The sequence below is a fragment of the Apus apus genome, chromosome 1 (genome assembly GCF_020740795.1).
Source record: "Apus apus isolate bApuApu2 chromosome 1, bApuApu2.pri.cur, whole genome shotgun sequence".
Classification (NCBI taxonomy): Eukaryota; Metazoa; Chordata; class Aves; order Apodiformes; family Apodidae; genus Apus; species Apus apus.
In genome coordinates this window covers 191,370,304-191,384,152 of record NC_067282.1, presented here as the reverse complement: position 1 = coordinate 191,384,152, position 13,849 = coordinate 191,370,304, and the positions used below count along the sequence as shown (strand labels likewise).

The 13,849-nt window shown below is 37.3% G+C and overlaps 1 protein-coding gene across 2 annotated transcripts in view; it reads right to left on the bottom strand.

Annotated features, from left to right (window-relative positions):
• COG5 (component of oligomeric golgi complex 5) overlaps window positions 1–13,849 on the bottom strand; it is a 177,898-nt gene that overhangs the window by 62,470 nt on the left and 101,579 nt on the right. The window lies entirely within an intron of this gene.

Sequence of the window (13,849 nt, the reverse complement as noted above, 5' to 3'; positions counted from 1 at the left end):
AGGAGAGGACTGATTTCCTTTGATTGCTTAGCAATGCTTTTTTTAGCTTCCTTTGGCACTACCCTCTAAGAAGAATGACAAAAAAGGAACTGGAAGCACTGCTGGCAATATCTAACCTAGCACGGGGTCACTGGGGATTGATCCGATAATTCCAAGGGTAGTTACAGTACAGCTATATTCAGCTATGGTGTAGCTAGTAATATTGTTTTAACACATGGTATCTATTATCATACTGTCATTTAAGTGCCAAACAATTAATTAAATGAGATACAGGCTTAAAAAAATAACCAAGGACAAGCAGGTCAAGCCCCTACTACTGACTCCTGAAGAATTTAAGCCTATTCTATTTCTAATGCTGACCATGTTATCTTCCTCAGAGTAGAATTAGGAATGCAAAGCAACACAGGATTCATTTCCAAAGCTTGGGGAACAAACAAAAAAAAAGAAAGAAAAAAAATTTTAAAAACTCAAGTGTCTCTATATTGCTCAATAATGCAGGGGATTGAAAACTATCCAAAAACTGTTCAGGTTTGTTGTTTAAGAAACCTTTGATTAAGATTAAATCTGATGATAGTTCCACTGTGCAACACTAAACACTGGCATGGGTGCTATTTAGCAACAGAAAAGGCTCAAATTATTGCCTTTGGAAACTAAGCACTCTCATCTATACAATGAATACTGCTTTTTTATTTAGCATTCTCAGGCAATTAGTGTAGGGGGCGATCAGTTGATCATACACACATTAGAGATGCAGTCTTCTGTCATTTTTCTTAGTGATTTCTGCCAGCAGTAAAGAACATGGTCTGGCAGAAATCCTGGCACTCACTCTGGACAGAAGTGTCTGAGACCACAGGCACATCCCACTAGAAACCCCACTGCAACTCTCCTCTGGCAGTGAGACCTTGCACCACAACGCTACTCCTGCTGGTGGCTGCACCAGTCGCTAACATTAAAGGGGTCTACCACAGTACCAGTGCAACTCAGCTTCATCTTCCTCAGGTCACAGTTTTTTTATCCAGACATTCTTGAGTCAAAGCAAGCAGCTGTGCTCATCTGCCTCTCAGGCATGGGGAACCTGCACTGATACCACTCCAGTAAAGCTACAATGCCGCTAAGGATGCTCTTGCTGGTACCACCACAGACTCTAACAGGTTTTCTGATCCATTGATGAATGGTGCATTTTCCTCAAACCTAATGTTCCAGAGTGCACAGCACTGTAACTACACATTCATGTCACACTTTCTAGGGTTTCTGCAAAGATCAGAACCACAGCTGAAGTAAAAAAAGCCAGATGCCATCTTCTTCCCCAACTCCAATGAGGAGTTCCCAGGTTTATTGGAAAGCGAAGCAATATTAGGCACGCATTAGGGTTTGCAGAACTTACACTAACTGCACCAGTTTCTTTTTCCAAATAGTGTGGGAATTAAATAGCATTCCCAGCACAGTATTATGGGTCTGGGACTTGTAGGTTTAGTTTCTTGACAACTGGGTATGCTGTAAAATCTCTAAGCATCCTGTGGGTGTGCTTGTGGAGGTGGGAAAGTAAGCCATAAAGACTGGAAGATTAATGGGATGTCAGAAAATGAAGAGTAGTATAATGCAAGGAGGGAATTTGGGGACAGAATGAACAAGACGAGGAAAATATAAATGGGAAGAGGATGGGGAATAGAATGAAAAAAAGCTGCAAGGGAAAAAGAGAATGAAACTGAAAGAAAGCAAAGATAGAAAAGACTTGCCTCATTTACCAGTCTTTTTTGTTGAAATTGCTGTAATTCTTATAGAATACTTAAACAATTATAAAATCAGGCACCAAGTCAGTGATATAAAATCAATACCTTACTACAATATTAAGAGCACTGAGAGAGGTTTCAGTCACACTCTAGTAAATGTTCATATATTAACTAAAATAGAACAGCATCACAAGGTGAGCAGGGCACTATCCAGCCTTGAATACCCTGATGGTCAGATACTTAGTTTCCTGACAAACAAGCAGTATAGGCCCAAAATTGTGCTCTGACAGAGCCTGAGCTGTGTTTCAAAAGAATGGGTTTTAGCCAAAAAACAATGAATTCTAAAGTTAGCAATACTTAGGAAATAACCAAAACCACAATTATGGAAACCTGCTATTCACTATGTTTACTTCACTCAGTTCACTTTGTTCATATGAGACAGCAGTTGCAATTTCCAACACAGTTCAGCTTTACAAGGTCAGCTGAGTAACCCAAAAAAGATCCCTTAATAGCTTCTGCAATGGTTTTAATTAAGAAAAATAGTTGTAAATACATACACATATATTCTGTTAATGATTGGTTAGTCTACCTCTCTTTGTGAGGCTGAAAATCCCCAGTCAGGGGAGTATTTACTCCTTCTCCCCTCTTGCTACCATTACAACACATTGCCTCCTTCAAATAATGTTCCCTAAAATAACATTATTAGCCCTATAACAAGTACTGCTACTTAAAGATTGAGGGACTGAGGAAGGGTTTGCAAACACTCACAGCTACCAAATACAAGGAGTTCTTAGTTGTCTCTTACTGTCACCAAAAGTGAAAAAAAGTGAGAAGTTACTCCAGGAAAAGCTGCAATTCAAAAAGCTCAAAGAGGTAAGCAGTGAAGGAACTCAATCACCTCAGTTGCAGCCAAGGTGAAATGACCTATCCAGCAGAATAAATTATTTACTAAGAACTGTTGGAATTCCTGCTTTGTTGTGTCACTCAGCTATTTTAACTGCAGGAAAAATTAACAAAAAACCTAAAAGCAGAAACCAAATGCCAATGAAATTCAGCTGCAGTCTAAAAACAGAATTTATTTCCACAAGTGCATGCCTTAAAAAAAATTAATGGATATGTCACAACTCCTAAAAATGAACCTACTTAGGGAAGCATGTCTCTGTGTTCTTTATCATCCCATCTGTCTTTTACTCTGTTCATCCTTAAAATCTGAACAATACATGAAAAGGTCAAATTGGCAGTGTAAATCCAGAAAATACAGACTTCTTTCTAATGATCTTCTAGTTCTTCATGTTTTGACCTTTGCAGTGTTGGGAGAAGTGAGAGGTTAAGATGTTATAATTTTATATAGAAGGTACTACTGACATAACACATTGGCCAGACTCTAGAAAAGCACATTTTAAGCCTTAAGAGCCAAGAATTCCAAAGCAAAACATGTAAATATGGTTAGGTTATAATATCTACCTTCTGTCAGCCCGTATTTGGAATACACAACTTCTTTTGATAGAAGGTATTTCACAGGAAATGAAAACAGCCATAAAGCATAGCCATAAACAGCCATAAACCTCGTAATGTCCTCAAACTAGGTCAGACTTTTGTTTCTTAGAATAACAAGAAGTAAATAATGAGAAGCATTGCACTACAAAGGTTGAGAGAAGGAAAAAAAAAAGAAGCAGAAGCAATAAAATACTCGAAAGCAAAGAAACAAGATTTTTCAACACAGCTAAATAGCTTGCCAAAACACTTATTCCCTGTAATAGTGTAATCAAAGCAACAGATGGCTAAGAGCTAATGGAACAGAAAGGCATCAAGAACTGTTGTAAAGAATTACCTCATAAAACATCAAGCAATATTCCAAAGTTTACCAAGCCTTAGGCTATCAACATGAAAGTAATTTCAGAGAAAGTATCTGGCACCTCTGAGGACAGATCAGCTAGATCAACTTCCCCTTAACAATTTCAAATTTTATCCTACAATGCTGTACTCGTGTGTTGAAAGAGTATAAATTAAGAGTAAAAATCATACAAAATTGTAAAAACTAGCAGGCAGCAAGAAATAAGGGCATCTGAGTCAAATCAAGCTTCTTAAAATGCTTTTCTCACCTCTTACACAACTTGACCAATCTCTAAAGACCTCATCAATAAGGAACCACTCGGCCAGTTAATCTGAAGATGCGGCTTCTCTACTAAAGACACAACTGTCACTTTCTGATGAAAGTTAGAGAGTAGAGGGCAAGGTTGTAGTATCTCTCTTGTCCTTGTGCAATCTGGACTTGCACCTGCTGACTCAAGTCCCATCACTGAAGCACAGAAGTATAAGGACAGAAAATGTCATTACTAATTCTGATCTTTGGACAAAAGCTCATCATCCTCTCTGCTCAAAGGAGGATCCACCAGAACAGGCTGCTCAGGGCTCTGCAAGACTGAGATAGGCTAGTTCAAATAAGACTGAAGACATCCTTCTCCTGGCTCCATTTTCCCTTCCTAGTTCTGCTTACAGTTCCAGGAATACATAGCAATGGACTCTTGCAGTAATTTTTATTGAGTCCCACTAAGGGCAGCTGGAAAGAGAACAAGTGTCTCCACACACACCTAACAACACCTCTTCAGTGTCTACAGTGTTACCCACCCCCTGACAAAAGTCTCAGTCTTCCAAGTCTTTGTGTATTTGTCCACTGGGAGAAGCAAAAGACCAACCTCTTTCTGTTACAGAGGCTGCATTTAAAGAAATACATTTTATATTTCTATAGACTTTTAAAAAATAAATTACTAGTCCTTTTAAAGATAAATGGGCAAAGCTATATTATACAAAAACTGTACTGTGAAGAAAAAATCTGAAGTCATCTAAAGGAAAAGCAATCCTGTGCCTAGTTTTGCCTGCAGCTAGCACATGCATTCAGGATCCAGTTCTGCTACTGAAAAAGTCAGTCCTCACCCCTCACTTCAGTTATCTGGCAGTAAAAGCATTTTTAAACCTTCACACAACTAGGAACTTACCATGGGCAGTAAGAAAGAAGGGAGACCTAAGAGAAGAGTAACTTGTTCCACACAGAGTATATTATTCATTACCTAGGAGCTGCAGCATTTTGATGCAGAATTATCCCTTTCTAATGCAACATACTGTTCAGTTCTGCATGCCATTTCAAGCTAACTCAAAGTTTTAAATTTTCTGTTACCATAAGAACACCTCCAGAAGTACAATAATGCAGAATTTCACATGGTATCAAGTAGCAGATCAAGAACACAATGAAACACCCATTTTCCAGAGAAGATTGAGATATAGAGCAGATTTTTAACCTGAGAAAAAGGCAAAATGAATTATCTTATTTAGATAAGTATCATGCCTAGTCAATCATATTTTTCATTCTGCTCTATGCAGATGTGGCTTATTAATGCTTTACATGTTTTTCTTGGATCACCTAATTGCATTATTTCAGAACCTGTTAACAATCAACAGTCAACAGTACAAACCACAAATAGAATTACAGTCTGAGAGAGACATTTAACAATAACATACTATCTTATCTGGAGAGAAAGAACCTCAGTGTAGCCTTAGTTTTGAAGAGAGACAGATCCACAAAAGTACCAATTAAAAAGACTGGGATGGATTATGCAGAGACCCAGCCAAAGCCAGGGTCATTCTCTGCTCAGCTGTAACCCTGGAATCCTAGCAGAATTTCATGTATGCTGTTCAGTTTAGACTATTTAAACCAAACCAGAAATCATCCTAATCTCCCTCCACAACATATTTTGTTTACAAAGACTTTCACAGTTGAGCAGAGCAGTGGCCCATGCCTCTCCATGTAAATGGATGAACCAATTATCATATTTACATTAATTATCTTAAAAGCATCAGAATCAGACACCTTCTTGCCCTTATAGGCACTACCCAGTTGTAGCGCAGTTTCAGTTTTGCTATGTGGTCAGAGCAGTTCAAGACATAATGGTTGACATGTTTCCAGTCCAGCGACACCACCTAAACAGATGGACAACCAGAACACAGAAGCAGACTAAGCAGCAGCCTCTAATTTAAAATCATTTCTGTCTGCAAAGAAAACTGAACTCAATGTTATTAAACATTCCTGTGTTTTCATGACAGATATTCTATGAGGAGTAATTTTTTTGTGATTACAAATGACATTTACTAACTGGTATGAAACCAAACTGAGTGTTTCATATTTCAAAATAACTAATTTCAATGGGAAGATCTAACACACAAGGTGGTTCCTCATAGCTTTCTAAGGTGTTCTGACTTTCCCCTCACCCTCTGACATACACAACGTACAGCTGCTATTTCCTTAGAATTTACTTAATAGCCACAATTTTTGGACCAGTAAAGCTACACATATTCTTCAAAAAAGCATTATCAAGCTCTACATTAATAGGTATTTAAAACATCACCTGCAATGGAAGACAAATTTTTAATGTTTTGTGGCCAAATTAATCAAGATGAATCTTCAAAGAAAAAGACCAGGAGTGAATTTAAAAATTATCCAGCTGATTCTCATATACAAATGTCACTAAACAAAGATTTTGGCAAAGAGCTAAGTGATGATTCATAGCAGAGTGAAGGGATGTAAAACATTAATGACTTCTCAATTTTCACCTATTACTTTACCATAAAAGACAGCTATGTAAAAATACTGTTCAGATCAGATGTATTTTCAGGAATACCCATTTACAGAAACTATTTATAAATCACTTTCTTGCACTGTCATAAAAACAGGAACAGAAATGATGGGATTAGCAGGGCCACAGAATAATAAAACCTTACAAATAAACACCGGAAAGTGCAGCCTATTTGTTGTGCTGCACTGAAAAGTGCAGTAAAGTACTTCCAAACACTCCATTATCCAGTCACAGATTTTTGGTCTAATTCTGCATTTATGAGTCACAAACACCTACAGGGAAAAAAATGAGAGAAAAAACCCAGACACATAATCTGTCAATCCACTTTGATTAACCATTTACATTGGCTAGGAGCAGTGAAGAATTTTACTTTTACAAAAAATACTTTGTCACAGTTGGACATGAATTGCATTAAGCTTCCTAAATTACCTCTAGATAGGGCGAGTGAACAATGGCAAAGTAATATAAAGCTTTCTATACAACAGCTGAAAGCAGACAAAATCTGCACAATCCCATATTCTGCTTCTAATTCAGTTTATATATTTTAATAAATGTACACAGGATCTCACCAGACAAAAGAGACATTCACCATGCCTATTATTTTCAAGGCTTCATAACTCACCAGTAAAAAATTAACTCAAAATGTATTTTAAAAGAAAGCCTCTATTTTGTTACATTTACGTAGTATAAAAGATTAATCCACTAGTTTAGAATGACTTGTCCACCAAGTCTCTTTATTCCTTTTTCTCCACAATCCTTTAAGAAAAGCAGTATTTTTTAAATTAAAAAAAAAAAATTAAAATCTCCTTTATGTATTCTCTATTTACTAGATAGTGCTTTCCAATACCTCTAGTAGCAATGAACTTGATCAGTAAACATTACAAAGTATGTCCAGGAAATTTTTGTTGCAGGGCAACAAAATACTTTGGTATTTTCATTCCTTGCACATTTTTTGAATATCCCCTGGTAGTGCCATTGGACACTATATTAGTGATTAATCACTGGCAATCCAAACATTTATTTTAATTAAAAAACATTAATGTTCATATATATGTAGATGTATCTACACTATTATGCATCAGCGTAGAGCTGAAACAACTAGCAACTTCTACAAGGCACTGTGAACACAGGAGAAGACCAAAGTTAGACTGTCAATCACAAGGTTACTAGCAGTACCATGTTCATGTCATTTTTTATCTTCTGTGTGCTTTACCAATAGCAGCAAAATATATTTGATGATGGTTTCTTTTGCAAGGGCACACAGATCAAACAACAAGTGACTTGGGATCTAATATATTTCACATCATACTTTGCATTTTCCATCTGGAAAATCTGAAAAATCACCCACAATGAAATGTATGCTAAAGGTAAATGTATTTAATTACTGCCATATCCACCACCAGTAACAACTTTTCAGCTTTGTGACTAATTTCTTCCAAGAAGGGAAGTGTCTGCCCATCTTTTCTTCAAAACCAAACAGCTGGAAATGCTTACAAGCTAGATTTTATAGCAAATGTGTCTAATGAGACAAAAAGGATAATATTGCTAGCACAGCATTATATAACACATTAAATAACTGGACAATTTTAGGTCCCAGATAATAATAATATTGCAGGATATTTAATTGCAAGGCTGAGCCCAGAAATGTGCTTTTGCCCAGAGAAAAGCAAGAACACATATTTTCTCCTCAACAAGTCTCTGTACACCTTCCTTTCTCTCCAACTCTGCCTATAGAGGAGACACTAGAATCTGACTAGAATACTTTGACTTTTTAAATAGCTGAAGATTCAGTTTCTTTTGAAATTGTTGTCGTGACAGGTTTCCATAGTACTTTGCTGCAGCAATCACTGCTTCTGCCTTCTCTATTTCTATTTAAAAAATAACTTTGAGTAGCAAAAAAAGGGGAGATTAAAAAAAGGGGAGGAAAAAAGCAGCCAAACTAAATTGCCTCTGCATTACAGCCAGAGCAACAGCAGAGAGGAAACAATATTGAACGATGCTGTTTGCTGTCCCTTCCTCCTCTGCAGGTTTAAGTCACCAGAGTACAGGCAAGCATATTTTAAAAATAATTTTCAACCCTGTGAATTCTTGAGCGAAAAGTAATTGCAGAGCATTTAATGAACAGCAACTCTTGAATGGCTTAAGTAGGCTTTCAAGTTACAAGGAGAAAAAAACAATCCATTGACTGGAGTTCAGACTCAGCAGTGTAAGATGTGAATTTCAGCAAGTCACTGAGGCCTAAATTCAAAAAGGAGCCCAACCCAGAACTTCCCAAATACACTGTCCACACTGCACTACAGTTACTCTTCCCTTTGACTCGTGACTATCAAACCAGTTTTGTCTATACCACCCTTATTAAGTAGACCCAATCTCTAAGCACAAATGAGATGTTTAATGATTTATCACTAATACAGAGAACTAATTTGATTAAATGTTGCAACTTTGTACTATCTCTGAATGAATGAGTGATCCATTAAAACACAGGCACACGTCTGGAACAGTTTGCCCAAGGACTAAACAATACACAACAGCTGAGCATGTCAGCTAAAAATTCTATCTTTCTAGTTATACAGCAGCTAATAAAGCCACATGAACTGACAAAAAGCAAAGATATTAAAATATACATAAAACTATGCACAAGATCTTTTTTAGACAGAAGTTAATAAGACTTCATTTTATGTTAGAAACTCGCTTCTTGAGAAAAATAAATTAATATTTTATCTTTTATATGATACATATACAGTTTAGTACCTCTAACTACCAAGATAAATGTAAAAAAATAGCCTTACTTTTCTGGTCAGCCAGACATCCTGAACAGAGATTGAAATGTCATTTAAGTAGTGATCTATATCCAAATTGTCTGATTGATTTGGCTGAAATCCACTGATGCATTTCTTTAATTGAAGTCTTGAGGAATTCCCAGGTAACAATCTTCAGTATGTAAAACTGTCCTTTACCTGTGTTCAAGTGGATCACTAGTGTGTCATACACATTTTTAATAATGCTGTCACAAGCTAAACAAGTTAAGACCAAAAACATACAATTCCAGTTTCAACATTGGATTAAAGGTACAGCTGACAGACAGGTGAGACTTGGGGATCTGACAGGTGAAACATATTGTCTGCTGTCCCCTTCAGGTTATTAATACAATATGACACTGTGTTAATGCATGTGTTAAGTTCTGCAGCACATGGACATTTTTATGTATAAATTTACATTATGCCTTACTGCTGAAGTTCTGCAGCTCCACTCAGCCTACAGAAGTACTGTCTATCTTCACTGATTTCCAATATTACTCATATGTTCAAGAAACAATCTCCAACACAGAAATTTAAAACCTATCAGTTTTAATGTGTTAACTACACAAAAATGATCTATCCATAACAAGTATTTAAATACCAAAGATGTGAGCTACAGTCTACCCTTTCCATACATGACTCTACATCTGCACACAACCTTTGCAATAGCATTTTGTATTTGTTGAGTGAGTGGGGGTGTTGAGTAAAGCACAAATATTTTGAGAGAAAGCCCTCACTGGATCCCTTCAAATTATTATTAAGGGAGTTTCTCTTTGATTATTCCTAACAATATAAGCAGAGCATTCCTTAGACATGCGCAGAGTCCCTGCAAACCACAAACATTTACACTGTATTTCAACCTCATGCTCTAATTTAAAAGCTTTATTAAATACCAACTGGTAGTTTAAACATACAGATTTATGTATATTCCTGAAGGACTAGCAGTACTGAAACATATAGTTACTTGGGAAAATAAATTATTCAACTTTGGATCTCTACAGCACTCGTCAATGGAGTGTCTGATTTCCCTTGTGGTTTATCACAGCCAGATGTTGATGACCTTGCAGGTTAGAGGGCTCCAAATAACAGTTACCTAAAAAAGTCATCATTCAGATTTTCAGCAGTCTGACAACCAATGATGATTACCTCTTTTTTCTTCCACCTTCGAAGCATGCTGCTGGCCTACATACATGAGAGAGCAAACTGCTGGCATGGAATGTCCCTGGACCTACATCAAGCAGTGTGTCAACACATTCACAGACTTATCAGTGTGTAAAATACAGTATTGAATTGTCAACAAGGTGATTTACTTTCTTTACAGTAGCAAATATTTTCCACTAGTGAAACTTCAAGTACATGAAAAATGTGAGTTTTGTGCCACCCATAAATTATAAAGCAACTCCAGGGATGCCCAGTCTTTTTGGCTGGGTGGGCCACTTGCCTTTGTGCAGGTGCAGAAGAGAGCTATAGGCCATGTTCCCTACTCTACAAGATGACTACAGCACACACACTAGTAGCATTGCCTCTGTCAGAGACATGACACTTGCTGGAGAGCTGGACCTCGTACACATTCATGTGAGCTATCTCACACATGTGCATCCACTGCAACCAGCGTGCTGGACGATCTGTTCAGGTGTCAGTTCCAGGACCCATGTCATCTGACTTTTACAAGAAGCTACTAAATTTACCAAACATACTGGAAAGATCTTAAAAAGCAGTTCAAGTTTACTCTCCTTCTCTAAAACAACTGTATGCTGAGCTAAAAATACAAACATCTAGCAGCAATGTAATGAAACAGTTATTCCTAAGTCTATTTTTCATTGCTCACACTTTAGTATCTCTCACGTTAGTCCACATCCTTCTTGACATGTTGCATCCACTACTAGAACTCAAAAGGCTGAGAAGTGCATGGGGATTACTCCATGTTTAACAACCTATACTTTTGTTTACACCTTTCCTCCTCTATGTCTGCTTGACACACCTGACATTCAGCCTGTAATCCATTATAACCTCAAAATTCCCTTCTGTGGGTCTACTATCCACACAGCTGCTTCTATTATATACCAATGTTTTTCTTCCCTTGCTTTTTTCCTTCATGCAGTACCTGGCACTTGTTCCTTTTCAATAACATCCTATTTTTTTCAAATCAATTTCTCAAGATCATTCTGAATTTTAACTGTCCTTACAAGACTTCTGAATCTTTCTTAGATAGGTGCAGTCTGTAAATTTAGTAAGTATATTCTATTTTCCATCATCCAGATCACTAATGCAAGCATTGAATAGTGTTAGCCTTGGGGCAAATCCCTGCAGAAACTCAGCTGATACATTTTTCCATTTTAGAAGGTTAATCGACACTGTCTATAGCTTTCCAAACTGTACTGCACTGATCTTGTAGCAGTTTCACCTAGATTATCCTCCCCCACTTTGAGTTTGAAAATGCCATAATAAAAGTACTACAGAAGAAGTATCAGACCCCACCTTTTACACCTCCATCTACTAAACTGATCACCTTTCAACAGAGGGAAACTAAGCTGGTTTGACACAAATCACTCTTGAGAAATCTTAAATGATCATGCAGTAGACCCAGCACATGCATGGTTATCAGGCACATCTGGGACACTAACAAAGTGTGGGAATGTGTGTCTGTGTTCCTACATGTATCATGATTAAAAAGGCTGTGCATAGTAATGTCTGTGGGAAGCACTAGAGACCATCATGAAAGACACCAGCAATAGGGAGCAGCTACCACCACAACGTGGTGTGGCATGCAGTGACTTCTCAGAAGCAGGTAACAGATTGGGTCAACCGTCCTGAGGGGCTACATGTGGCTCGCAGACCAAAGGTTGATTGCCCATACAAAACATCATCCTTGGCACATACATCAGCTGCTTAAAACCTGTAACCTAAAGAACAAGGTTGAGGTGGAATATTCTGTGGAAGGAGAACATTCTCTTCTGATCACCTCATTAAATTACCACAGAAATATTTCCCTTTTCTAGGAGATAAAAAGTTACATATTCTCTTCCAGCATCCAATCCCACTTTTGGAATTCAAACTAGATAGCCTCTAAAATTAAATGTGGTAGCTGAGAAGTTCTAGAAACAAATGTTAAATCTTTGAACTGTCAGTACCCTACTCTTTTTCTTGTATTACATATTCCTGTGACACATTACCATTTTCAAATGGTATCTAATGTATCTTAATCAAAGCTGTTAGATGGAAAATTAAAATTCAGCCAATACATTTAGGAGGCCAAAAGATTTGTTACCTCAGAATGGCATTTGATTTCAGAAACATAAAATACTAACATAGCAACATGACTGGGAATGCTAACAGAAGTATTCAAAAGATTTGTTACCCTTCAAGACATGTTCCAAAACTGAGTGCTGAACTAACTCCTGATTATCTTAACATATCCTATCACACCCCAGTAACATGACTGTTTAGTGGCAAAGGAACACTCCACTGTCTCTTTCATCAATATATTTAGTTTCAGACTTCTGTCACCCATCACCTAATACCTCATATCGCTGTTCATCATGTAAGAACCCCCAGTTTTCAGTTTTTCATTGCTGACTGCTTTAATTGATGTCAATTATTCTGAGGAAGATGAAAATGTAGAAGAAAGCAAGAATCTCCACAGTAATAAATGAAAACAGAGCAATCAATCTCACACAGGAAGCACCTGAGCTCTGTCTTTCACAGCAACAGCCTGGTCAGAAAAATCAGCTGCTACTAAGCCAGAACCTCCTCCAGCTGACAATCCTGAAAACCCTGCCATTGCAAGTCCATCCTCCACAACACAGGTATTGTCCCTGTGTATCTGAAGTCCCCACACACCTCTGCACCCCGTTACATTGACTCTAACAGGGAAAATTGCCTTGCTGTCTGTCAAAACACTAGCTAGCATGGCATTTTTCAGAAGAACATCCTCAATGGACAGTGAGTGTGCCTGTATTACAATGAGCTTCCACCACTGATGGCAAGGAACAAAATATTAACATTTTCTGCCTTAGAGAAACCATCAACCTAACAGATAAATTAATGGATACATTGTGTTGTTTTGGTTTGGTTTTAATTCTTTAAATCAAATTGCATCTCCTTTACAAAAACCTCCCTTAGTTCGTGGAAGTCATACAGTTGAAGGAATTCTTGAGTCATGTAAGTCATACTCCCCTTTGACCTTAAAATCTACAGTAACTCCCATTTCGCAGTCTTTCTTAAACAAATCTGTTTTGTTAATAGGGGTGGAGACAAGCTTAATCTGAAGGAGGAACAGTGGAAGTCATATGATTACACTGCAAAGCTGGAGCAGGAAAGCAAACACACGTTATGTTATTCAGTGTTAATCTGGTGTGAAGACTACAGATTATTTCACATCAGCAAGGTGGTGTGCCCGTTTTTATTACTTCCAGGTAATTTATTTTAGTAATTTCTCACAATGTTCAATCTGGCCTTGGATATAGTACAGGAATCTGAAAATATTTTTGCTCTTCACTTGTCTTTAAAAAAAAAAAATGTCCAAACATTTTCTAATAAAGCTACACAGCATTTAAAAATACAATTAAAACATCCTGTACAAGATCATATTTTAATGTCTTTACAGTCAATAGAATTTGTTCTCCACAGATGTAAACTTCTTCCAATCAAACTCAATCACAGCTGATTGTGAAGAAACTTCCTTCTCTGGTTA